Source organism: Macaca nemestrina, chromosome 3 (assembly GCF_043159975.1).
Source record: "Macaca nemestrina isolate mMacNem1 chromosome 3, mMacNem.hap1, whole genome shotgun sequence".
NCBI classification, from domain to species: domain Eukaryota; kingdom Metazoa; phylum Chordata; class Mammalia; order Primates; family Cercopithecidae; genus Macaca; species Macaca nemestrina.
Window position 1 is genome coordinate 169043816 of NC_092127.1, and position 27259 is coordinate 169071074.

Here is a 27259-nt window from a genome sequence, read left to right on the forward strand (position 1 = left end):
CTCATTGGTTATATGCAAATCTTAACTTTAATAATGTTCTTGCCAAAACTACCAGTGTCAAAATTTCAAGACATTCTACAAGAATCAGCTTCTTTTTTCTATTGTAACTGCCAGGCCTCCTTAAATCATAGTATGTGTGCATCTTCTAAAAGCTTTAATACTGCTTAATGAAAACACAAATGATTAACTATAGGGACATTCTTATATAAGGTTAACACTGTGCATACTGATTAAGATAGAGAATTCAGATAGCTGTTCTTTTGGTCATTTTTCTACCCTGAGTCCATCAGGATACTCTAGCAGAGTATAATGTATTTAACAAATATTGAATAAGAATATAGATTTTCATCACACGCAAAGAGACTTCACAATAATTATGTCAGCATGAATAACAGAAATATGAACAATTAATACATGAGATTTATAAGTGAAATGTCAGACATTTTGTTTTGTTTTTTAAGAGACGGTATCTTCCGGGGGCCAGGCGCAGTGGCTCACGCCTATAATCCCAGTACTTTGGGAGGCCGAGGTGGGTGGATCACAAGGTCAGGAGATCGAGACCATCCTGGCTAACATAGTGAAATCCCATCTCTACTAAAAAGTACAAAAAAATTAACCAGGCATGGTGGTGGGCACCTGTAGTCCCAGCTACTTGGGAGGCTGAGGCAGGAGAACGGCGTTAACTTGGAGGCGGAGCTTGCAGTGAGCCGAGATCACGCCACTGCACTCCAGCCTAAGTAACAGAGGGAGATTCCGTCTCAAAAAAAAAAAAAAAAAAAAGACAGTATCTTCCTATATTGCCCAGGCTGTAGTACAGTAGCTATTCACAGGTGCAATCATAGCTTACTGCAGCCTTAAACTCCTGGGCTAAAGTGATCCTCCTGCCTCAATCTCCCAAGTAGCTGGTACTACAGATGCACCACCAGATATGTTTTGAGCTCTTTTCTCCCTTCTTGGAGTGAACATGATGTAATACTTTTAAAATACAGATTATTATTAAAAATAATATATACTGAGGACAGAGCTATATTTTCTCTAGCCATTTCTTTGGTGTCCTTTGAATCAGAGATCCAATTATCATCATTTGGGGAAAGATTCTGACTATTAACTTAATATAATACTTTTTTTTGCAGCCTGCAGTGATACATGGAGAAAATGTAACTATAGCCTTATTTAGTGTTAAATTGTCTACTTCATGTAATAAGTAAATGTTGAAAATGAAGAAAGAATGTTCTATACAATTTCTCTCAAATGACCCAGACTGAATGTCCAGTAATTGGTCCCAGGTCCTGATTTCTGGTCAATTACTTAAATTTCAGACCACATTGTATCCATTAAGTGTACCTACTCTTTGTTGGAATTGTGTTCATTTAATATAGAGCTTCCTATTTATATAATGCCTATCTCCAAGGAATTTAATGCAAATTTAAAGATTATCTCAGTAATCCTTATGAATGATTATGCCTTATAGTGATGGAAACTGAGGCAGAAATAATTTTAGTGGTTTTCATAAAGTCCTACCATATGCTATCTGTGACAATCTGCCATGTAGAAGGAATTGTCACCTCATACACATTTAGCACTGGTAGGCACCATACTAAAAAGTTTCCATGGAGGCTGCCCCAAACTTTTAAATTTTGCAGCTCATTAGTGCAGAAAGATGCTTCAATTTTTTGCTACTGCATGTATATCTGACAGGAAAAAAAAAATCTTTTCTGCAACCACTAAAGCAGAAGTGAAGAGAAAATAGAGAGTGCTCAAGATCCTCACTAGCACAATTAGGGCAATCTTTTTTCCTCATTAATAATCCATCATATTACATTGTGAAGCAAGTGTCCCAACATAGGTCTAGTTGCTTAATATCTCAGACAATAACCTATCATACCAGCAAGGAGGTTTAGAATCCAGATCTGGTAGTAAGGCTTCTTAGAATCCTATTAATGGGTTTCCAATTTGCAATATATTCAATGTATTCAACAACATAAAGGCTTCAATCTTCAATAGGAAGCGGTAGAGTTGACAGTCACAGCCTCCTATTACCATGTGTGTCTCTGAGTCCATTTTTTCCTATGTATGAAATAAAAATAAAAAACACAGAGTCTCAGATCTCAATGAGTTTTAACAATCATTCTGAAAGGAGAAATTTAGGCATTTATAGTGAAATGTGTTCCTGTAAAGACACCTTATTTTTAAAGAAAGAGAGAGAGAAAGAGAGAGAGAAAGAGAAAGAGTGACATGAGGCACCAAAGAAAATGTTACTATCAGAGCACCTGTAGGAATCATATCAAATTTGAAATAACTATATAGTAATAATTAAAATGATTGTTAAATTATAGTAAAGAAGTAGATGTAGGAAAATAGAATGTAAATTCCATTTGCTGTTCCATAATAGAGTATGGTTACCAAATACCCGCTTTATGATGCCAAAGTGTCATTTTGAAAAAGCCATTGCTGAGGATTACTTTAGCGCCTAATGGTTTTTTTTTTTTAAATCACTTTTTTGTTAATGGCCTAAATTTTAACTAAGTCACTAATGCAATAATAGAATGACATTCATAATTATTATTTTTTTTAGAAAATAACCAATACTAGCACATTCTATATATTGAATGCCCCTAAAGTTGTTAGGTATTCTGAATATGTTTAATAGCTAGATAGACAAATAGATGTAATGCTATGGTTAGCATGATTTAATAGAATAAGGTGAATCAAATAAAAATGTCCTTGCAACATGCGTTTATCACACTCTTTACAGGAGATAATAAAAACCACTAACAATCTATTCAGGAGAAAGTAAAGTAAGTATTGTGGTATACACAAAGAGAGACATAACACAGGCTGATTTTGGCTCCCTGTGATGAAATGTGAATGTCTTTGAGAGGTGTAAAATAATACAAGCAGAAATGATAGATTGAGAATTTCTGCTTGGAGCAATGCATGGAACGTATTATCCAAATCACCCTCTGTGAAAGTATATATGGTTCGCTGTGTAAAAGCAAAAGGAGAAAATCAATATATAGTTAGAGAATATAGTGTTAATACTTCAGTTGTTTCTTTTCTTCAGGCTTACTTTTTCAAATATGCTTTTACATGATAAATTGTAATTAAATCTGTATTAATGTTCTTGAGATTTTAACATTGTACTTTTTCTCAAGTACAGAATTAGTGTAATGCAATATAGCATGGTTTTCTAGGTAATTCCTAACTCAGATACAGTGGGAGCACTTAGTAAATTTGAAATTTCAGGCTGCAATTCCAGAACTGCTAAGTAGAATTTTCAAAGGTAATCACACTATATTGCTCAGGAAATTCTGATGCCTACCTCAATATGTGTTTCTTTTTACTACTTTGACAAACTGCCACAAATGTAATAGTTTAAACAACACAAATCTATCTCTTACAGATCTGGAAGTTAGAGTCTGAAAATGTGTCTCACTGAGCTAATGTCAAGGAATCAGCTGAGCTGTTCCCATATGGAAGTTCTAGGGAGAATTCATTTCCTTATCTTCTGCAACTACAAAAGGCTGCCTGAAATCCTTAGATCTCAACCCCTTCCTCTATCTTTGAATCCAGTAAGGTAGTATCTTCAAATCTCTCACTCTTTCTGCTTTCGTTGTCACTTTATGTGTGTATGTGTGCTTCATTCTGAACTTTTGCCTTCCTCTTTTAAGGAACATTGTTCATTGTAATTACATTGAGTTTACTTAGGTTAATATTTCTGTCTCAAGATCATTGACTTAATTACATCTGCAAAGTCCCTTTGTTACGTAAGGTAGCATATTCCAGGTTTGGGAGATTAGGACTTGGATATCTTTAAGGGAACATTATTCCGTTGGCCACACCAAATTTGGGTAGAACTTGATGATTCTACCAAGCAATTAAATTCTATAATCCTATATGTCTACCAACATTGTTGTTCCTGCATTTAACTATTTATTTATTCGTTCATTCATCATTAAGTAAGTACTTGTTTCACAGCTACTGGGTGTGAAGCAAAGAGCCAGTCCATGAAGACATGAAAAGAATTTAAAAGTAAAATCCCTACCCTTATGCAATTGTGTCTTTCAATATAATTTCTAAACCAAATTAATATATGTGTGTATTACCTAATGTGTGCAAAATGTGTTCTATTTACAAATAAAAAAGACATGCTTATGTAGTAGACAGAGAATGTGATATGTTGTTTCCATTGAAATTTCCGTTATTATTCTAGAAATAGAGTGTAAAATAGCGTAAAGAGACATCCATGGGAATACATCATAAAATTGGTAAGTTGAAAAAAAGAAAGTCTGCAAGACTACAGCCTAGGGAGATATAGTGAGCAATTGACATACTGTTAGGGTGTCAATAAAATCAAACGTTGCCAGTTAGAAGAATAATGAGCTTGTTTCTCTCTGTACCCAAAGGAGATTAATTCAAGAATATGTATTTTCTGCATGTTGCTCACCTCTCCCGATAAAATGAAAGTGCTAAAAGTGGTCATCTGGGGGTGGTTTTGACTTTACTTTTTATTCTCTATACTGAGAAGAAACAAGTTACATAACTTCTATTACACACAGAATTCCATAATAGACATTTTGTTATTTGGATTCCTGGCCAAGTGATTTAATGAATGTTCAATTAAAGAATATGTGTTTTAAAATTACCATATCAGAACTGACAGAAGAGTTCCTCTACTGTTAAAAATGTCCCAAGTTAAGCAAAAATCTGTTAGTGCCACACACACACAAAATTGAAATTAGCAAGTCACTGAAAGAAAACAGGAACTCCCACTCTCCATAGTCAGGCTTTTCTGAAATTCAGCCCCAGAAACCCTCATCTTGCCTTGGGCTCACTCTATCTGCTTCTCTACATTTCTATTTTCCCTGATGCTTCCATGCATTTTTACCACAGCTACTGTTGACCCTTCTTCTCCTGGGATATTACCAGACATGCTTCAAGTACAATTTTAGCCCTATTCTACAGGAGCAATTCTTTTCACTTCTGCTGTTTCATCTTCAGGTACCATGTGCTTTGAAGCTGCTCCCTAGATATTTAGATAGACTTTTGAGTTTGCTTCATGCTTTGAACTTTCCTGAGCTCTTCTGTTTCTTCAAATTTATCTGTCCTGTTTTCCATTTTCTTTACATTTGAAAGAAGAAAGTCAGGGGAAGTGATTTGAGTTTCATGTTAATATGTGCTCCTGGTTTCATATGATTATGCTCTCAGAAAACATGTTTTTATTTTAACAGGAGCCATCAGTACCAAAGGCCTGTGCTTCTCAAAGTATGTAACTCAAACATCTGTTAAATAGTATATTCAGTAAATCCAAAGCTAAACATGATGCATTTATCTGAAGCATGCATTTTAATTCATTCTAAATAAAGCACTGCTTTTGTATTATTGAATAGAATATACAATTTATATTAGATGCTTTTAAGCCAAGTCTCCCACTTCAAATAAATTTTGTCCTTGTGATATGTTATTTTAGGTTTATAAAGCTCTAAATCTTCTTCGTACAGAACTCCACAGAAAACATATTTAACTCGTTTGCTGTTCTGGATATTTCAGTATAAAAGTATGAGAATAACTGCGTTAGAAGATAGGAACTTAGCTTTGTTGAAAGAGCCTCATGATCCATCTGAATCACCATCAAGGTTCAGCCTGAAATGGAGAAAGCAGAAGTAATTTTTGAATTCCATGTTAACACTGCAAGTTTAGTAACAAGTTCTTTAAGGATAGTAGGATAAGTGGTTGAGAGGTAGAGGTATCAGAGTAAAAGATGAGTACATAAAAATTGGGTAATAATAAGAAAAATTTTTGTTACATTCTAGCTAACATCTATCACACTGTGGCAACCACAAGTGTCATGAGAAGTTTCATAGACGAATATCCAGAGAGAGAATCAGAGTATAAGATGGACATGGCAAATTGTCTGGACCCACACTCTTGTTTTATAAAAATGTGAGAAGGTTAAGACGCTTTTCCTTGGATCTTATAATGTTTCACAGGAAGAACTGAACACTGTGCTAAGTGAATTAGTACAAAAAAAGTTCTAGTTTAATTCCAAAAAACACAACTTGAGTTAGTTTAAGGTAGAAAAAGAAATTTATTGGGTCATGTAAACAAACCTGAAATGAGGACAGCTTAAACTACATCATTTAGGGTTGGCTAAGAACAGATGACTTCATTTATGGTTGTCTTTTTTTTTTTTTTTAATACTTTAAGTTCTAGGGTACATGTGCACAACATGCAGGTTTGTTACATATGTATACATGTGCCATGTTGGTGTGCTGCACCCATTAACTTGTCATTTACATTAGGTATATCTCCTAACGCTATCCCTCCTCTCTCCCCCTCCCCACAATACTACCTGGTGTATGATGTTCCCCTTCCTGTGTCCAAGTGATCTCATTGTTCAATTTCCACCTATGAGTGAGAATATGCGGTATTTGGTTTTCTGTTCTTGTGATAGTTTGCTGAGAATGATGGTTTCCAGCTGCATCCATGTCCCTACAAAGGACACGAACTCATCCTTTTCTATGGCTGCATAGTATTCCATGGTGTATATGTGCCACATTTTCTTAATCCAGTCTGTCACTGATAGACATTTGGGTTGATTCCAAGTCTTTGTTATTGTGAATAGTGCCACGATAAACATAAGTGTGCATGTGTCTTTATAGCAGCATCACTTATAATCCTTTGGGTATATCCCCAGTAATGGGATGGCTGGGTCGAATGGTATTTCTAGTTCTAGATCTTTGAGGAATTGCCACACTGTTTTCCACAATGATTGAACTAGTTTACAATCCAACTGTGTAAAAGTGTTCCTATTTCTCCACATCCTCTCCAGCACCTGTTGTTTCCTGATTTTTTAATGATTGCCATTCTAACTGGTGTGAGAAGGTATCTCATTGTGGTTTTGATTTGCATTTCTCTCATGGCGAGTGATGATGAGCATTTTTTCATGTGTCTGTTGGCTGTGTGAATGTCTTCTTTTGAGAAGTGTCTGTTCATATCCTTTGCCCACTTTTTGATGGGGTTGTTTGTTTTTTCTTGTAAATTTGATTGAGTTCTTTATAGGTTCTGGATATTAGCCCTTTGTCAGATAAGTAGATTGCAAAAATTTTATCCCCTTCTGTAGGTTGCCTGTTCACTCTGATGGTAGTTTCTTTTGCTGTGCAGAAGCTCTTTAGTTTAATTAAATCCCATTTGTCAATTTTGGCTTTTGTTGCCATTGATTTTGGTGTTTTAGACATGAAGTCTTTGCCCATGCCTAAGTCCTGAATGGTATTACCTAGGTTTTCTTCTAGGGTTTTCATGGTTTTAGGTCTGACATTTAAGTCTCAAATCCATCTTGAATTAATTTTCAAAAAAGGAGTAAGGAAAGGATCCAGTTTCAGCTTTCTACTTCTGGCTAGCCAATTTTCCCAGCACCATTTATTAAATAGGGAATCCTTTCCCCATTTCTTGTTTTTGTCAGGTTTGTCAAAGATCAGATGGCTGTAGTTGTGTGGTATGATTTCTGAGGGCTCTGTTCTGTTCCATTGGTCTATATCTCTGTTTTGGTACCAGTACCATGCTGTTTTTGGTTACTATAACCTTGTATTATACTTTGAATTCAGGTAGCGTGATACCTCCAGCTTTGTTCTTTTGGCTTAGGATTGTCTTGGCAATGCGGGGTCTTTTTTGGTTCCATATGAACTTTAAAGCAGTTTTTTCCAATTCTGTGAAGAAAGTCATTGGTAGCCTAATGGGGCTAGCATTGAATCTATAAATTACCTTGGGCAGTATGGCCATTTTCATGATATTGATTCTTCCTATCCCTGAGCATGGTATGTTCTTCCATTTGTTTGTGTCCTCTTTTATTTCACTGAGCACTGGTTTGTAGCTCTCCTTGAAGAGGTCCTTTATATCCCTTGTAGGTTGGATTCCTAGGTATTTTATTCTGTTTGAAGACATTGTGAATGGGAGTTCATTCATGATTTGGCTGTCAGTTTGTCTGTTACTGGTGTATAAGAATGCTTGTGATTTTGCACATTGATTTTTCATCCTGAGACTTTGCTGAAGTTGCTTATCAGCTTAAGGAGATTTTGGGCTGAGACAATGGGGTTTTCTAAATATACAATCATGTCATCTGAAAACAGGGACAATTTGACTTCTTCTTTTCCTAACTGAATACTCTTTATTTCTTTCTCTTGCCTGATTGCCCTAGCCAGAACTTGCAACACTATGTTGAATAGGAGTGGTGAGAGAGGGCATCCCTGTCTTGTTCCAGTTTTCAAAGGGAATGCCTCCAGTTTTTGCCCATTCAGTATGATATTGGCTGTGGGTTTGTCATAAATAGCTCTTATTATTTTGAGATACATCAATACCGAATATATTGAGAGTTTTTAGCATGAAAGGCTGTTGAATTTTGTCAAAGGCCTTTTCTGCATCTATTGAGATAATCATGTAGTTTTTGTCTTTGGTTCCGTTTATATGCTGGATTACCTTTATTGATTTGCATATGTTGAACCAGCCTTGCATCCCAGGAATGAAGCCCACTTGATCATGTTGGATAAGCTTTTTGATGTGCTGCTGGATTCGGTTTGCCAGTATTCTATTGAGGATTTTTGCATCGATGTTCATCAGGGATATTGGTCTAAAATTTTCTTTTTTTTGCTGTATCTCTGTCAGGCTTTGGTATCAGGATGATGTTGGCCTTAAAATGAGTTAGGGGGGATTTCCTCTTTTTCTATTGATTGGAATAGTTTCAGAAGGAATGGTACCAACTCCTCCTTGTACCTCTGGTAGAATTTTGCTGTGAATCTGTCTGGTCCTGGACTTTTTTTGGTTGGTAGGCTATTAATTATTGCCTCAATTTCAGAGCCTGCTATTGGTCTATTCAGGGATTCAACTTCTTCCTGGTTTAGTCTTGGGAGAGTTTAAGTGTCCAGGAAATTATCCATTTCTTCTAGATTTTCCTAGTTTATTTGTGTAGAGGTGTTTATAGTATTCTCTGATGGTAGTTTGTATTTCTGTGGTGTCGGTGGTGATATCCCCTTTATCATTTTTATAGCGTCTATTTGATTCTTCTCTCTTTTCTTCTTTATTAGTCTTGCCAGCAGTCTATCAATTTTGTTGATCTTTTCAAAACACCAGCTCCTGGATTCATGGATTTTTTTTTTGGAGGGTTTTTTGTGTCTCCGTCTCTTTCAGTTCTGCTCTGATCTTAGTTATTTCTTGCCTTCTGCTAGCTTTTGAATGTGTTTGCTCTTGCTTCTCTAGTTCCTTTAATTGTGATGCTAGGGTGTCAATTTTAGATCTTTCCTGCTTTCTCTTGTGGGCATTTAGTGCTATAAATTTCCCTCTACACACTGCTTTAAATGTGTCCCAGAGATTCTGGTATGTTGTATCTTTGTTCTCATTAGCTTCAAAGAACATCCTTATTTCTGCCTTCATTTCGTTATGTACCCAGTAGTCATTCAGGAGCAGGTTGTTCAGTTTCCATGTAGTTGAGTGATTTTGATTGAGTATTTTAGTCCTGAGTTCTAGTTTGATTGCACTGTGGTCTGAGAGACAGTTTGTTATAATTTCTGTTCTTGTACATTTGCTGAGGAGTGCTTTACTTCCAACTATGTGGTCAATTTTGGAATAAGTGTAATGAGATGCTGAGAAGAATGTATATTCTGTTGATTTGGGGTGGAGAGTTCTGTAGATGTCTATTAGGTCTGCTTGGTGCAGAGTTGAGTTCAATTCCTGGATATCCTTGTTGACTTTCTGTCTTGCTGATCTGTCTAATGTTGACAGTGAGGTGTAAAAGTCTCCCATTATTATTGTCTGGGAGTCTAAGTCTCTTTGTAAGTCTCTAAGGACTTACTTTATGCACCTGGGTGCTCCTGTATTGGGTGCATATATATTTAGGATAGTTAGCTCTTCCTGATGAATTGATCCCTTTACCATTATGTAATAGCCTTCTCTACTTCATGTATCAACTTCATGTTCTGTTTTACTATGAGGAATTTTTCTGATCATTGAAACTGTGGCAGTAGGTATCTTGTTCTTTTATCTTAACAGCATCTCATCTAAAAATAGCATCTCCAATTTCTCCCTGTTCCAGAAATTAAATTCATAAGGAAAAAGTCTTATTGTCTTGGCTCAGGTCACATGACGCCTGAACCAAGGAAAGATGAGTTAGTAATTCCCTAGTTTGTGTGACTTTTTGGCTCTTGTAACCAAGACAGAAACAGTTTTAAAGGAAGATGAAGGTTAGCAGGTGCCCTTCCGCTAGATGCTGGGGCTCTAATAATAAACAAAAAATACATGGTTTTCTGAAGCTCATATGCTTACAGTCTAGTAGAAGTGTTTTACACCCAACAAACTTCAATTTATTCAACCTGGAATATCCATTACAGAAATCAGTTTTAAAAAGGCTGTCAAATAAGCAGAGGTCAAAAGGATAAACTTTTTCTTCAGTTGTAACCCTTTAAAAATTCATTGTCTGAGTCCCAGTAGTCATATACTGTATGAAATAATATGTACATATGAGACAAATAATAACTGCAGATTGCATTTGATTACTTTGCAGAAATGGCCTATTTTGGATTCCTCACCAAATAATATTTATTTTCTACAATGATGTTTGATCTTGTACTTTTCCAAAAAGAACTTTCTGTCTGTTTTGCAATACAAATGAAGATAATGTTTAAATGCTATAAACCTGTCTCTCCTGTTCATACACAGAATTTACCTTGTGACAGTGTCTTATAGTCCTTTAGGTTTCAAAGCAATCAACTGGTTGCTTCTCAGGGACATTTGGCTACTGTCTACAGAAACTGTGTTAGTGCTCTCAGTTGGATGGAAAATTAATGAGGACTAGCCAAATATTCTTTATTCTCGGTTTTTTCCAGCTATCATAATCAGGATGCTAATAATCAGAACTTCTTTTGAATTTTTAAAATGAAATAGAAATTACTCCAATCTAGCTGCTATTTTTTTGACCACGTATAAAATTTGGAAGTGTAATTTTATTTTCTGGAGAATCAGAGAAAATGAATGTCTGAATTCTATCCCCGAACTGAGATAGAAATATAACAAAAAAATATTTTATATATATATATAATATATACATTTGTTAAAGGATATATAGATAGCTGTATTCTTTAACAACAAAAGCTTGCTTATGAAATCCAGCTTCAGACTCAATTAGTGCACCTTAGTGAAACACACACTATTTTAATTATTAGTTCTACTTAGGGAGAGAAATGGCATCAAATTTAGAGAAAGTGCTTTGTGGGTGTAAGTAGGGCATTGGCCTCAACCCTGCTATATCTGTGCTTTTGAGAGTAACACTCTCTCAGTTTCCAGGAATCTTCCTCTGCCTTCATAGCTACATTTTGCTTGTATTGTAGGGTAACATAAAAGAAAAATGTTAGGGAAATAATATTTCACCAAACAAAATAATTTTGGGAGACTTTTTTGGCAATTTATGTTTATGAACACAAAACATTGTCACTCTTCCACCTGCTACATCTCAGAGGGAGAAATATTGACAAATGTCGAACAATCTAAAGTATTAGAGTAGCTTCTTCAGGCTCCACACAATTCAGTATCTCTTGTAACCATAGCAACCTACATGTATAAAGGAGCAAGGCAAAGTACCCCTGATACTGTCTGGCTTAAAGGTCCTGTCTAATACTTGATATTCCATGATATATAGCTCTAGCAGCAAGTTAAGCATGTTGTCTTATTATTTTTAGATTATGTCATTATTCTTTCTGCATTTATAACTACATTTCTGAGAACTACGAAGATAACAAATTATCAACTGCCCCTTAGCTTAAATCTCTCTATCTTGAATATTGTGTCTGTGTTCTTGTAACTGAGTAAGAATTCCATCTAAAAGACTGGAGCCCTTATCTCCAAATAATTTCATGAAATTGTAATTCAGTCTTCTCAGAGAGATGTAGAAGAAAAGAACAAGAATAAAACAGACCACATGATACAGTAGAAAGAGCATGAACTTTGAATTGAGACTGATCTGTTTTGAATCCCAAACCTGCACATTCTACCAGAAAGAATTCTGACAGGTCACTTCACTTCTGAGTCTCTCTTTGTTATTCTCAAAGCAGGGATATTGACAGGCGCTTCTCAAGGCCATTGAGATGATTTAATGAGATTGCATATGTAAGTTGTCTAGCATAGAGAGGGCTCAACAATCACATATTGTAGCAAATGATCTCATCACAGTTGTATTAGTCCATTCTCATGCAGCTATGAAGAAATTCCCAAGATTGGGTAACTTATAAAGAAAAGGGGTTTAATTAACCCACAGTTCTAAATGGCTGGGGAAGCCTCAGGAATCTTACGATTGTGATGGAAGGCAACTCTTCAGAAGTTGGCAGGAGAGAAAATGAAAACTGAGTGAAGAGGAAAGCCCCTTATAAAGCAGTCAGATCTTGTAAGACCTTACTATCAAGAGAATAGCATGGGGGAAACTGCTTCCATGATCCAATTATCTCCCACTGGGCCCCTCCCATGACATGTGGGGATAATGGGCACTGCAACTCAAGGTGAGATTTGGGTGGGGACACAGCAAAACCATATCATTCCAGCCTTGTCCATTTCAAATCTTATGTCCTCACATTTATAAACACAATCATGCCTTGCCAAAATTCTCCCAAGCTTTAACCCACTCCATCATTAACCCAAAAGTCCAAGTCCAAAGTTTCATCTGAGACAAGGCAAGCACCTTCTGTCTATGAGCCTGTAAAGTCAAAAGCAAGATAGTTACTCCCCCGAGACATTGGGGTTACAGGCATTGGGTAAATACAGCTGTTCCAAATGGCAGAAGGTGGCCAAAACAAAGTAGCTACAGGCCCCATGCAAGTCCATAATCCAATACGACAGTCATTAAACCTTAAAAGTCCAAAATAATCTCCTTTGACTCCATGTCTCACATCGAGGTCATGCTGATGCAAGAAGTGCGCTTCCATGGCATTGGGCAGCTCCATCCCTCTGGCTTTGCAAGCTATACTCCACCTCCCAGTTGTGTTCATGGCATTGAGTGTCTGTGGCTTTTTCCAGGCATATGGTGAAAGCTGTCAGTGGATTTACCTTTCTGGCATCTGGAGGACAGTGGCCCTCTTCTCACAGCTCCATTAGGCAATGCCCCAGTGGGGACTCTGTCGGGGCTCCAACCCCACATTTCCCTTCTCCACTGCTCTAACAGAGGTTTTCCATGAGGGCTACACCCTTGCAGCAAACTTCTACTTGGACATCCAGGTGTTTCCATACAGCCTCTGAAATCTAAGTGGAAGTTCCCAAACCTCAGTCATCAACTTCTGTGCACCTGCAGGATCAACACCATGTGGAAACTGCCAAGGCCTGGGGCTTGCACCCTCTGAAGCCATGACTTGAGCTGTATATTGCTCCCTTTTAGCCAAGACTGAGATGCAGGGCACTAAGTCCCGAAACGACACAAAGCAGCAAGGCTCAGGGCCCGGCCCATGAAACCATTTTTTTTTCTCCTAGGCCTCCAGGCTTGTGATGGGAGGGGCTGCTGTGAAGACCTCTGATGTGCCTTGGAGACTTTTTCCCATTGTTTTGGCAATTAACATTCACTTCCTTTTTATTTATGTGAATATCTGCAGCAGGCTTGAATTTCTTCCCAGAAAATGGGATTTTCTTTTCTACTGCATCATCAGGAAGTAAATTTTCCATAGTTTTATACTCTGCTTCCTCTTGAATGCTTTGCCACTTAGAAATTTTCTGCCAGATACCCTAAATCATCTATCTCAAGCTCAAAGTTCCACAGACATCTAGGGCAGGGAAAATATGCCGCCAATCTCTTTACTAAGGCATAACCAGAGTTGCCTTTGCTACAGTTCCCAACAAGTTGCTCATCTCCATCTGAGACCACCTTAGCCTGGATTTCATTGTCCATATCAGTATCAGCATTTTGGTCAAAGCCATTCAACAAGTCTCTAGGAAGTTCCAAACTTTCTCACATTTTCCTGTCCTCTCCTGACCCCTCCAAACAATTCCAACCTCTGCATGTTACCTGGTTCCAAAGTTATTTCCACATTTTTGTGTATCTTTACAGTAGCACCTCAATCTCTGTGGTACCATTGTACTATATTAGTCCATTCCCACTGTGCTATGAAGAAATGCCTGAGACTTGGTAATTTATAAAGAAAAGAGGTTTAATTGACTCACAGTTCCACATGGCTGAGAAGGCCTCATGAAACTTACAATCACAGCAGAAGGCACCTCTCCACAGGGCAGCAAGAGAGAGAATGAGAACCACGTGAAAAGGGAAGCCCCCTCTAAAACCATCAGACCTTGTGAGAACTCACTCACTCTCATGAGAATAGCATGAGGAAACTGCCCCATGATTCAATTGCCTCCCACTGGCTCTCTCCCAGGACACATGGGTATTATGGGAACTACAATTCATGATGAGATTTGGGTGGCGACACAGCCAAATCATATCAACAGTCTTTCTTTCCTTCCTGCAGTCATTAGACAGAGTAGAAAATGCAAACTGCAGCACAATTTATGGTGACCAATAAATGTAAAGCAAACCTTCAGAAAAACAATATCTCCTCAGATAAATCCAGAATTTCCATTGGTATGTTGACTTTGGTTCCAATTTGACAAAGCCCAGATGTTGCTCTCATTAGCACCTAGGTGACTCCCTGGAACAGTCTGTAAATCTCTAGGGTTCTTCTACCAGCTACTTAGTGCAACTCGTCTCTTAGCAACATCTGGGGAGGACAGCTTGAAGATGCAGCGGAGCTCACTAAGGCTTCTAGAATGACTATGATGCCATATACTGGAGTATAAGGAGTATATTCACACTTCTTTAGATTTAACCATTTAAAGAAGCTGGTCTTTTTTTTGTAAATTGATAGACAATATTTGTACATGCATATGGGGTACATGTGATGTTTCCATAAATGCATAGAACTTATTATGATCAAATCAGGATATTTAGGATAGTCATCACCTTAAACACTTATCATTTCTTTATGTTGAGAACATTTCAAATCTTTTCTAGCTATTTTGAAAAACACAATACATTGTTGTTAACTATAGTCACCCTACTGTGCTATCAAACTTATTCATTCTATCTAACTATATATTTGTATGCATTAACCAACCTCTCTTCATCATTTCACCACCACACTTTCAGCTTCTAGTAGGAACAGGTCATTTAAAGCCTTGTTCCAAACTCTCTAAAGTTACCTTAAGAAAGCAGGTTTGAAAATGGGATTATCAACATCAGTGGTTCCCTCAGTATCTCTTGCTATTTCCTGAAGTAGAAACAACCCAACTGATGTGAGCTCACATACTTCATACTGCTGATAGAACAGTAAGGCACAAAAGCCACTAATGTCTTAAAATAATTTCCCTCCCAAGTACTTAAGGGGCTTGGCAAAAATCACCAGTGGCCCTTCATACTCTCCTCTCCTAAGAACAGCCGGGGATACCTGCAAATTCCCAAAGGCAGGATGTGCAAAAGCAATGCTAGAGCAGCCTCTGGATTCTTATTTCAATAATCATGTTCAATAATCATATTCTGCCAAGGGAATTTTGAGCCACCAAGGTTATGCTGATGTGTTAGTAGTCATTTTCTAGCTGTGATAGGAAGTGGTACCATAGAAAGGGTCCTGCATTCTTTGTCAGCTGACAAGGGTTCTAATCCCAGCTCTGTCACTAGGCAATTATGTGAACTTATGTAAATCATTCAACAGCTCTGGATCTAAGAGCCTTCATCTATGCAGACTAAATTATTTCTCAGCTCCTATTCAGGACTAAGATTTTATGATCTATACCCTCAATTTGCTTCTGCTCAGATAGCAGGCAGATTGGATGCTCTTTCAAAAGTTCTAACCATCCTTCCCAAGAATACTTGCACACAAGGTTATTAGGTAAATAAAAAAGGAGTTTCTGTTTGCAGAAAAAATATCTTGGCATTATGGCTTCATATTAATATTTAATGCTTTAATATTATAAAGTTCATGCATATAACATTTTATATTTCTTTCATTTTATTCAGCAAATGTGAATGTTGTGAGCATGATATTCCAGATCCCTAATCATCCCAAAGTCATTGGACTCTTTAAATACCCCCAAATTGGTGACACCATTTGAGAACCGTTTTTACCCTCTAGCCATTTAATAGTGATTTTATTTTTGTTTTGATGCTCAAATTACATTTATTTTTAGTTTATTTGTAAATTCAATATATACTGCACCAGCATCTATGTTGAATCATTTATTCACTAATTAAATTACCCACAAATAATATGATGACTCTGGTTTCCCAGAAATAGAGCCATCCCTTATAAATGATCTTCTTCACTGACTTAGATCTAGTCATGCTCATGTTTTATGATGCCAGTAATTGTAGATCACAGCTTCTACTCCTTTTCATCCCTGTACTCTACATGATGACACAGCTTAAATTCATACCTATCAAACATCAGACAGGATTTCACAAGATTACATTAGAGCAAATTGCTGGATGTGGTACAATAATATGTGCAAACTTCTGCCATTCCAGGCTCAAGATGAATGATGACAGACCTGAGGCTAATCACTTTCATAATTCTACTTTAACTGCAGCTGTAAAAAAAAAAAATAAGACAAAAATATATCAATGACCTATTTCAAATACTTTTTCAGGGGCACAATTTTGCAAGTAGTGTATTTATACATGCAATCACTGAGACAGGTAAAGCCTATGCATATTAAGAGCTGATTTTCTGTATCTGCTTTTCACTTCATGCTTTAATTTGTTAGAATTACTGAGCCCCTTACAAAACCTGGTATTAATAATCACAATAATACAAGCTGAAAAACTAATTTATAATTAAGGAAGCTGAACTCATAGTTGTTTTATGAACTAATAGAGTTACATTCAATCTTAAATGTGAGAGGGCTTATGTTTTCCTGTCTATAAATTGCCTAGGGGAGGAGATAGCCCAAGGTTATGGACATCTAGCTGATCATCTCAAGGATCTTGTAGGAGTACTAGGTATATCATCAATAACTTCTAGTGAAGCATCTGCTTGCGCTCAATGAAATACACAAGTTTCAATATTATTGGCATCTACAGATTGCCTACGATAGTCCAGTCACTCCATTGCACATGATATATAAAAAGGAGACTGTGTATAGGCTCTTGTCTCAAAGGCCCCAAGTCGTAAAGAACACAAGAAAACACATACAGGCTGATTCATATGATTGATGCTTTTTTAGAGGCCACATACAAATAGCTGCTTTGGGGCTCATCTCTACATGAGGAGGGCAGAGAAGGCTTCCCAGATGAGAAGTGTGTAACATTCCTTTTTTTTTTTTTTTTTTTTCCTGAGACGGAGTCTTGCTCTGTGGCCCAGGCTGGAGTGCAGTGGTGGGATCTTGGCTAACTGCTAAAGCTCCATCTGCCAGGTTCATGCCATTCTCCTGCCTCAGCTTCCCAAGTAGCTGGGACTACAGGTGCCTGCCTCAACGCCCGACTAATTTTTTTGTATTTTTTTTGGTAGAGACAGGTTTTCACCGTGTTAGTCAGGATGTTCTTGATCCTCTGACCTTGTGATCCGCCCACCTTGGTCTCCCAAAGTGCTGGGATTACAGGCGTGAAGATATCCAAAGAAGGGTTGTTAGATGAACCAAAAGATGTCATCACAGAGGCAGTAGCAAATTAATTAATGCATTTGCACTTTTGTTAATTTGATCAATATGCCAGTCAATCAAAGTTGACTTTTTAGATAAGTGTTTTTTCCTTATCAGTAAACCATAGCATAAAACTTAGGGTCAAGGTTTACTTAGCATAAAAGAACAATACTAAAAGTCACCTTTTTTCCCTCATCTTTCTTAGCATCCTGGTAGCTATAACTTATATGGATGAAGTAATTAATAAGGGCTTCACTCAACAACAATAACAGCTATACCTATCTATGTAAAATACAAATATAGAGCTGAACATTCCTAGTACCTGGTTCTGGTGAGCCCATAGTTAAAGCAGATATTAGTGTTAACATAAACGTCCAGTGCTAAGCAATAAGTGATTTAGTAGGTACACAGAGAGGTGCTTAATAGCACCAGGGAAGATATATCTACATGACCTCTCAGGTCCTATTTAAATCAGTGATTCTATGACTGTGTGAACTTTTGCATAGTTGATCTCTAGTCTATAATAGAAAGCAATAAAGAATTCACTTAAAATGTAGAATAAATCCAGTTGGAGATATCCAGGCCACCTTTGAATTGCAAAGACACATTCACACTGTAAACTCATTTTAACATTAACATAGAGACTGATTTCAGAATAATGCACGTGAGCCATACCCTATGTCTTCTTGAGTATATGGATTAGCATCACTGATCATGAAGAACGTGGATGAGCAAATCTAAAATCATTACTAACATCTTATTAAAGTTAGTTAATTGCTTTCATTGAAACAATGCTAACCCCAGTAAAACTAACTAGTTTGAACAAGACTTAAAAATGTTTCTTGGTAAAGTTAAATATGGGTTACTATAATTAAGAAAGGCAGGAAAAGAGAAACCTGTTTTTACAAACAAAAGAACAATTTCATGTGATGATAAAAAGTTACAGCCTTTAAACAAGGAACATGGGAATTGAGAAAAAAAAAATGCATAGTACTTTTATTGTAAGAAAGAATGGAAACCTACTAAAAAGATCTCAAGATGGAGACTGTGACCTGGTCCAATATTAGGAAGAGTTAAACCTAAATGCCCATTACTTTACAATTTGGATATTTCAATAGTACTATATTTTGTGGTCATTTATTCTCTTTGTTCCTTTATCCATTCCTCTTGATTTAATTAGGACTATTCTATGCATACTCATTCAACATTTATTACATGTTTTATTAATGCTGGCTACTATACTACATACCAGAAGTGTTGAGACTTTCTTTATCTAGGATGAATAAACAATAGAAACACAATATGCAATTACCACATGAAAGACAATTGTATGTTGTCATTGAGCACAATTTCACCTTTCTTTTCATGTGATTTGTTGTTGCTGCTGTTAATCAGAGTAGGTTGATATAACTATACAGAATCCAGAGGTACAAGTGGTTTCCTGTTGAATTTGCTTGTTTGAAAGAACAGTGTATATAAGCATGGTTAATCAGAACAACAGTTAATTAATTACTAGAAAAGACAGTTAAATTTCCACCTACTCCATATGTAATGGTTCTCAATACTTAAAATTCTGAGAGTCTATTTTTTGAGAATGAGACCGTATTTGTTGAAGGTTAGAAAATGAGACAGTGTCAAAATAGTTTTTGTCTATTTAATTCATAGAAAGTTGAAATGCCGTTATTTAGAAACATGCCCAGCTTCAACACTACCCACGAACCATCTGATATTCTTGTATTTTGAATTCATCCTTTATGGTGATGTTAAAACTCAAGTACTTCCTCACAAAGGCAAATTTCTGAGTTTTTAACCTCAAGAGCCTGAAAGAAAAAAAAAATACACCAAGTCTCCTAAGGACATCAAATACATTTCTCCAAAGTGTACTTGATACAGGGGAGATGGCACTCATATCCTGATAACAATAACAGCTGAGAGAAAATAAACATGCCTCCATGTACTTGCTTGAAGGCATTGACCAATAAAAACATCGCTTATAGAGTTATGTGTCTTTGAGTTCCTACTAAAAAATCACAAACAATTAAAACAATCATGTTACATGACTTACCGCTTTCTCTTTTCATATTTGACAACTAAGAATATCTTTTAAAAAGCAATTCATTCTACTTAGTGTTAGTAGAGATTATTTCAATATCTTACACATCATTATAATATATTAGTAGTTTGAAATATAAACTAGACACCATCTACATAACACATTTAGTTTTGCCTAGGTGACATTGCTTCATGTGCTACAGTGATGAACAAAATGTACACAATACAACTCTTTCTATATGTGTACTGAATATCTAACTGTGGAGGAAAGTGCAGACAAGTATCTGCAATAGAGAACTGCATGTGCTAAGATACAGGTGATGAGTTCAGTTGAGTAAAAGCTCTCGAGCTGAAATGCTCAATTGTTCTCTAATTTTACATAAGCTATTTTATTATTTAAAATAAAATTTTGCTAAAAGTCCATGTCTTCCTATTCTTTAATATAATTAAATGGGTATTAGAAGTAACTGCATAGGGAACATATAAATTAAATGATGTGGGGGTGTACTAGTTTTGGTAGACAGATGATAAATTGCTTTGAGAAAAGTTGGCTCAAAGAAAAACAGCAATAAAGGCCTATGGTAGAAGAAGCCTTCATAGAGAACACAATAATTCAGCTGTCACAGGTCACTGGGCTCTTGGAGAGCTGACAATAAAGTAAACACAAAGCTGATTCTATAGACTAACTTAGATCACAGGCTTAGAAATACACCCACCCACTAAGGTCAACATTGCCATACATTAGGCAGAACCACTTCCCAACAAACATGGAAATATCAACACCGGAGATCCAAAGACCCAAAAGGATATCCATTGGCTTTGATACTCAGATTTGAAACATGGATAGAATTTTCTGAATTCTGGAAGAGAAAGTTGGAAAAAGATTTATTTCATTTTATAATAGGCTTTACTTTATTCAATCCAACAGAAGACCCATCGTGAGATGACGAACCCAGAGTGGCAGTGGCATTCCTAAGGTGACAAAAGAGTCAAGACTCAGGCACTTAAAAGATTAAGACTTTTTTTCATAGAGGGGTGGTGGATCATTCCTTCTAGGTTAGTTTTCCCTTTAAGAGTAAACAAAGAGAGAGTAAGGAAGTGAGACAGAAACATACAGACACACACACACACACACACACACACACACACACACACACACACACCCCTACTGATTAAAGTAAATACTTAGGAATCAACATAACTCTTTCATGAAAATGGGCTGGAGTTGACCACCCCAGTGGAAGTTTAAGTACAGCATAAATGGATTATGAATAATACAGTAATCATTTTTCAATGCAGTTTTTTTTTCTTGATAGTTATCTTACATTGGACACATATTTTTTTGGTTTTAAAAGCTGAGGACCAGGTATAAGAAAAAGGTTTGGGGCTGGGTGCAGTGGCTCACGCCTGTAATCCCAGCACTTTGGGAGGTGGAGGCGGGCAGATCATGAGGTCAGGAGATCGAGACCATCCTGGCTAACATGGTGAAACCCTGTCTCTACTAAAAATACAAAAAATTAGCCAAGCATGGTGGCAGACTCCTGTAGTCCCAGCTACTCGGGAAGCTGAAGCAGGAGAATGCCATGAACCGCGGAGGCAGAGCTTGAAGTAAGCCGAGATCACGCCACTGCACGCTAGCCTGAGCGACAGAGCAAGACTCCATCTCAAAAAAAAAAAAAAAAAAAAAAAAAGAAAAGAAAAGAAAAATATTTTGAAGAATATATGAAAAAGCTGAGCTAGTTTCCCCCACTCCCTGGGTAGAAAATAAATAAAATTTCCAACTTGGATGTAGGAATAATAAGGGGGAAGCAAAAGGTCTTCATGATGGAGTCTTTCTGAATATCAATGTTCTAACTTTTCTAAGGAAATGTAAGGGTAAGAGATAGTTCAGATCGTTTTTCAGGTCTGAAAGTGGAGGGTACTAATTCTTCACTTTAGAAGTATATTCCAAATAAATTAAATTCTATTTCTAGAAAGACATGGGAAAGGGAGTGTTGAAAGCTAAGATTGATGTCCTATGTAGAAAGGGACTGAAGCTTCATCAGAGAGTTTCTAGAGGCATCAGAGTGGCCACAAAAGAAATAACAAGAACACTTTGCTAGACCTGGACGTAGAGGGGACTCTTGTTTGGGAATACCTGCAACATTCATGTAATAGCTGTGACATTCATGTAACAAAAGATGAGGCTGGAACAGGTAAAATTCAGTGGGTACCAGACTGGATAGATGGCGAATAAGGGCAAATGTTCTCACTCCTAATATGCAAGCATCATTGCCACCAACCCTTCATACATTAAGGAAAGTCAACCAGATGGTAAAGAGAAATTAAAGTGTCTGACAATTTTTTCATCACCCATTAGAATTAAATTTAAATTAGAAATAGTTTGATTATGCAACATTAAAGAAACACTTCATACTTGCCTGAATTTGTGGACTAGATGTTTACCTAAGATGCACTTTGTACCAATAGCATCAACAACACAAAGTAAGACAAAACAGAACACTCAGATCTATCATAGGATCAACTTCCCTGGTTTTCCTTAGATTGTTGATAATTTAGACTTTAAAAACATTTTGCTCTATTAAACATATTACATCAGATCTCCTTGGTTTCTTGCCCTGTCACTGTGCTCCTCCTCCTTTTTTTTAAGGTTCCCTTCACTGTTTTTTCAGTGTTGGGCTCCAGTTGGACCTCAAGTGTGCTATAGGTTTCAGACTGATCCTGGTGAACCAGACGACCAGCCAGACTCCATGGACCTCATATATTAGGAACATTCACATTAAACTCTAGTCTTTATACAGGATCAGCCAGTCAAATTATGTAATAGCTCCCCAAAATGTTATTATGTGTAGGTGAAGATATGCAATATGTCAAACTAGCATGAGGGAGTTATATCTTCACTATATTAATTGATTAGCGTACTGGTTTTGCCTCCAGAGAAACAGATACAGCTGGACCTGGAGAGAAGAGTAGCAGGAAGGTTCACTGGTAACGAACATTCAATGAGGAAGAAGAGTGATCTGGAATCCCAAGACAGCAGAGCAGGTCTTTCTATTTCCCTGAGAACCAGGAGCCTAGCAAATGCTCCCAGGAGATGAGCTGTAGCAGAGCAACAATACCCCCGCCTATTCCTCCCCTCAACAGTCCCTTATTTCTGCAACCCGCTCCTCCACCCAAGGCAACGACCAAACAAACAACAACTTAAAAAAAGGGGAAGAGTTAGAAAGGAATCCTGGACTCCCTAAAAGGAAGGGAGGGCATGAAGTGAATGCCTTGACTTCTGTTAAAAAGAAAAACTTTAGTCTAAGTACATTTCAAGGAGTTGAGTAATGACGATTTGCCAATGGGGTGCCCCCTGCCCCCCGGAATCAGAGCAGATGCAGAGAGACTCCAGGGATGCCTCGTGGGTGGTCAGAACAAATTTATCAACAAAAAAAGGGAAGTGGCATACAGAACTCAGAAGTGAGGTACAGAAACAAATGGATTAGTTACAGCTTGGCATTCACTCAGCAGTGAATGAATGGTGGAAGTACAGCTGCTGGGATTGACCAAGACTCAGCTATTGTTACAGGCACATACTAAAGATTTAGGTTTTAATCTTGTCCATCTTTTAAGTTAGGCTGCAGTTCATCTGCAAGGACTCAAATGTAGAAGTACAGAGTCCTTCTCTGGCCATATTTAGTTTGCTTTAGCATTTGAATTTCTGAAAATACACTAAACTCCATTTATTCCTATTACTCCTTGCACTAACAACTGCTTTATCTAAGAAGAAAAGTGAGATACTACAACAGAGATTCAAAATTACAGTGGCTGAAAGAAATGGAAATGCACAAGTATATTTCTCTCATATGACAGTACTTAAGGTTCAAGTTGCTGTACTATAGGCATGTTTAAAGATAGAGGAAGGAGAGAAGAGATAAAGAAAGAGAGAGAAAAAAAAGGAGAGGAAGGAGAAGGAAGAGAGGGGCAAGGAAAGCATCCTTGCTGCTCATCTGCTGTGGCACTGAACTGGAACAGTAGCAAGTGCCTCTATCGGTGGGGACAACAATACCACCACCACTAAACAAAGCCCAACAAAATCCAACTAAACAAAATGGAAGCAGCATAGTGTTAGAAATGCTTGTTCCCTAGTGCTGTAATTAAATAGCACTAGAACATAAATGTAATTTCCCCAGCAAGGCCATTTTTTTTTTTTTTACTTTCTGCAGAAAGGGTACACTCGCCAGCAGTTTTGCCACAAGAGTACACCAAACAAAGGAGACAGGGTCATTTATAACCTGACACATCCACCCTACTGCTGTGTCCGGTTTCCACTGGCTGGAACAGGACCTCACATTCTGTATTTGTCCTGACTGGCTAGCAACTTAGAACTTTTTAAAAAACGCAAAGGCAGAGGAGAACAAAAGAAGGAAGAATTAACTTGTGGAATGCTGAGAAAAGTAAAAACAGGCTATGATCTAATGCTTACTTGGACCAGTATAAGCAAGACAGGGGAAATATTTAGGCTAAATTGTGGGAGCTAAGAACACAAACTACACCGATTTCTTTATTACCTCTAGCAAATCTTTAAGAATGTTAGCACAGGTGTTTGAATAAATTTTGCGTCTAAGAGAAGTTACTATTTATTCCTAATTAGATGGGGAGGAAAGTCTTTGAAGAGGAACCTCTACTTCACTTTTTACAATAGGTTGAACTCTGGGATGTCTGACCAAATGTTTTCCGTCTCACCACTCGGAGTGGCCACATGCCAGTTGCAAAGAATAAGATTATATTCATGAGCGAGTCAGAATCTGTCCTGTGATAAATGCCTGGGGGATGAAGGTCAGCATCTGCTCTGTCATTTGAATTTGATATTAGACAATTTAAATCTGAAAAGAGAATCTCGAAGTGAGTATCAGAAGATGTGAGAGACAGTAGGATAGCATCTACGGTGCTGTTACATCCTCACTGGCATCAACAATTTAGACTCATCTCTGGGTCCATGTGTAACTTGTTACAGGTAGAGGTTAATTTAGTCTATTTTCATTCTTTATGCCTTTAAATACATAAAATATACTTCCTTTGAAACTGACTTTTATGAATTTGTTTGTAGATTTAATCATTTTCCTTATTCTGATTATTTATACTTTCTCAGTCTCCAGTCATAAACTGGCCTCAATTCAGTAAAGTATATTCAGCATTATAAATACACTGAAACATCAAAAAGGTTGAGATGCACATAATCTGAAGAGTGAAAATGGCTTGAGAGCATGAAGTCTCATTATCCGTAGGTAGGTAACCAAAATCTGGGTCTAGATATTTAAATATAAATGTTTCCTGATATTTGGACTGTGACAGATATAAGTCACATTATCACTTCTTAATTGCCTCCATTACTAACGTCATTACTTCTTTTAGCTTTAAGAAGAACCTGCATGAGCTCATGGGGCTCAACTGCTTCGGGTGAAAGAGAAATGAGCACTTTCCATGGGTACATTGCTGGGATTTTGTTGATACACATCACATTCCAACCCCAGGTTATGCTAAATGAGTGACTAAAATGATCCTTGGGGAGCTTGTGGTATATGTGGGCTTGCTTAGCAACCCAAATGCCTAAAGCCAGCTCTGCCTATCACATTTTCCAGTCTTTCCCTATTCATATCAGCTTATCTCCTGGAGTCCATGGTGTAGTGTTCTACCTGGAAGGCCATTTTGCTTTTCTCAGATAACAGGTATATTTTAACATCAACTTTTTTTTTTTTTTACTATTGAGATACAATTTATTTTTAAGGAAAAGTCTTCATAGTGTCATGCTATATTATGCAATGGAACTTTAACTTCCCAGAGTTACATAAATTCTGAAGAACTGAATTGAAAATTTAAGATCACATTTTCTTCATTGCTGATAGACATGGGACAATTAGCTCTGTCGTATTCGTACACTTTGGGACATATTTTGTTGGTGGTTACTATTTTCCAGTAATATCCTCTTTCCTGTCTCTGATTATCAGCTGAAAATCTTGAAATCCCTTTGCCCTTTTCTTCATGCAGATACTTAATCTCCTTCACTTATAGGTTTATGCTATATATTCACTGAGTGCTTGTCAAGAGCTGCAGCTCCTATTTTTGTCTTGGACATATGTTGACTAAATATTTTACCTGCATTGAAAGAGATTTAGTCAATGTTCAAATTATGTCAAAATAACTCACTGAAAACTGAAGAATTCAAGTTATGTGTTTTGAAATCTACAAGAAATTTTGTAATAGGCATTTGCTAAACTACTGAAATGTGTTAACACTGTTCTGGGCAATACACAAACCTAGTGTAAATACACACTCCCTGGCCTCAGTTTAGAGATGTTAAAGAGTATCACGCAACAAAGTATGGAAAAACAAATTATGTACAATGTAAAATATTGATAAAAACATTGATAGTTGAAGCAAATTTTGTGTTGACCATACTAACTGTGAAACTATAGGTGGGTTATTTCCAAATTTGGTTTACTCATTTGCATAATGAGATAACAATAATAATGTTTGATCCAAGGAAGAAATAGGAACAAAAATATAACGTCTTTAGAATAGTGTTGGCACATAGTAAGCATTAAATAAATCTCAGTTATTTCAACAATTTTCTGTAAAGCAATCAAAATATAGGGTTGCGTTTAGAGCTATGGAGGCTAAGAAAAAGAAGATATTTCTCTTGAATAAGGGTAGAAATTATGTGTGGCCACAGAGGTGGTGCGTAAACTGGATGGATCTTTATGAATTAGTAGAAATATTATTTGTCTTGGTCCTACTGTTAAAACATGTATGTAGGTACGCATATGTATGTGTGCATGTGAGTGGGGGTGTTCAGAAATAGCTCTAATTTGTATTTGGTTTCTGTTCTCCCCTGTATTAGTCCATTTTCATACTGCTGATAAAGACATACCTGAGACTGGGAAGAAAAAGAGATTTAATTGGACTTACAGGTCCACATGGCTGGGGAGGCACCAGAATCATGGTGGGAAGTGAAAGGTACTTTTTCCATGGCAGCAACAAGAGAAGAAAGAGTAAGATGCAAAAGCAGAAATCCCTGATAAACCCATCAGATCTCATGAGATTTATTCACTATCACAATAATAGCATTGGAAAGACTGGCCTCATGATTCAATAACTCCCTCTAAGTCCCTCCCACAACATGTGGGAATTCTGGGAGATAAAATTCAAGTTGAGATTTGGGTGAAGACACATCCAAACGATATCATTCTGCCCCTGGACTCTCCAAATCTCGTGTCTTCACTTTTCAAAACCAATCATGCCTTCCCAAGAGTCCCTCAAAGTTTTAACTAATTTCAGCATTAACCCAAAAGTCCACAGTCCAAAGTCTCATCTGAGACAAGGCAAGTCCTTTCCACCTATTAGCCTGTAAAATCAAAAGCTAGCTAGTTATTTCCTGGATATGATGGGGATACAGGTATATGACTGGTGAATACAGCAATTCCAAATGGGGGAAACTGGCCAAAATAAAGGGGTTACAGCACCCATGCAAGTCTGAACTTCAGTGGGGCAATCAGATTTTAAAGCTCCAAAATGATCTCCT

The 27259-nt window shown here is 37.1% G+C and overlaps 1 long non-coding RNA gene across 1 annotated transcript in view; it reads right to left on the reverse strand.

Annotated features, from left to right (window-relative positions):
- The window catches only part of LOC105487799 (uncharacterized), a 63677-nt gene that overhangs the window by 14747 nt on the left and 21671 nt on the right, over window positions 1-27259 (reverse strand). Inside the window, exons 2-3 of the long non-coding RNA XR_011621398.1 lie at window positions 16441-16593; window positions 1886-5643 (exon numbers count right to left, since the gene is read on the reverse strand). This is a non-coding gene — a long non-coding RNA (uncharacterized lncRNA). The remainder of the gene's footprint in view (window positions 1-1885; window positions 5644-16440; window positions 16594-27259) is intronic.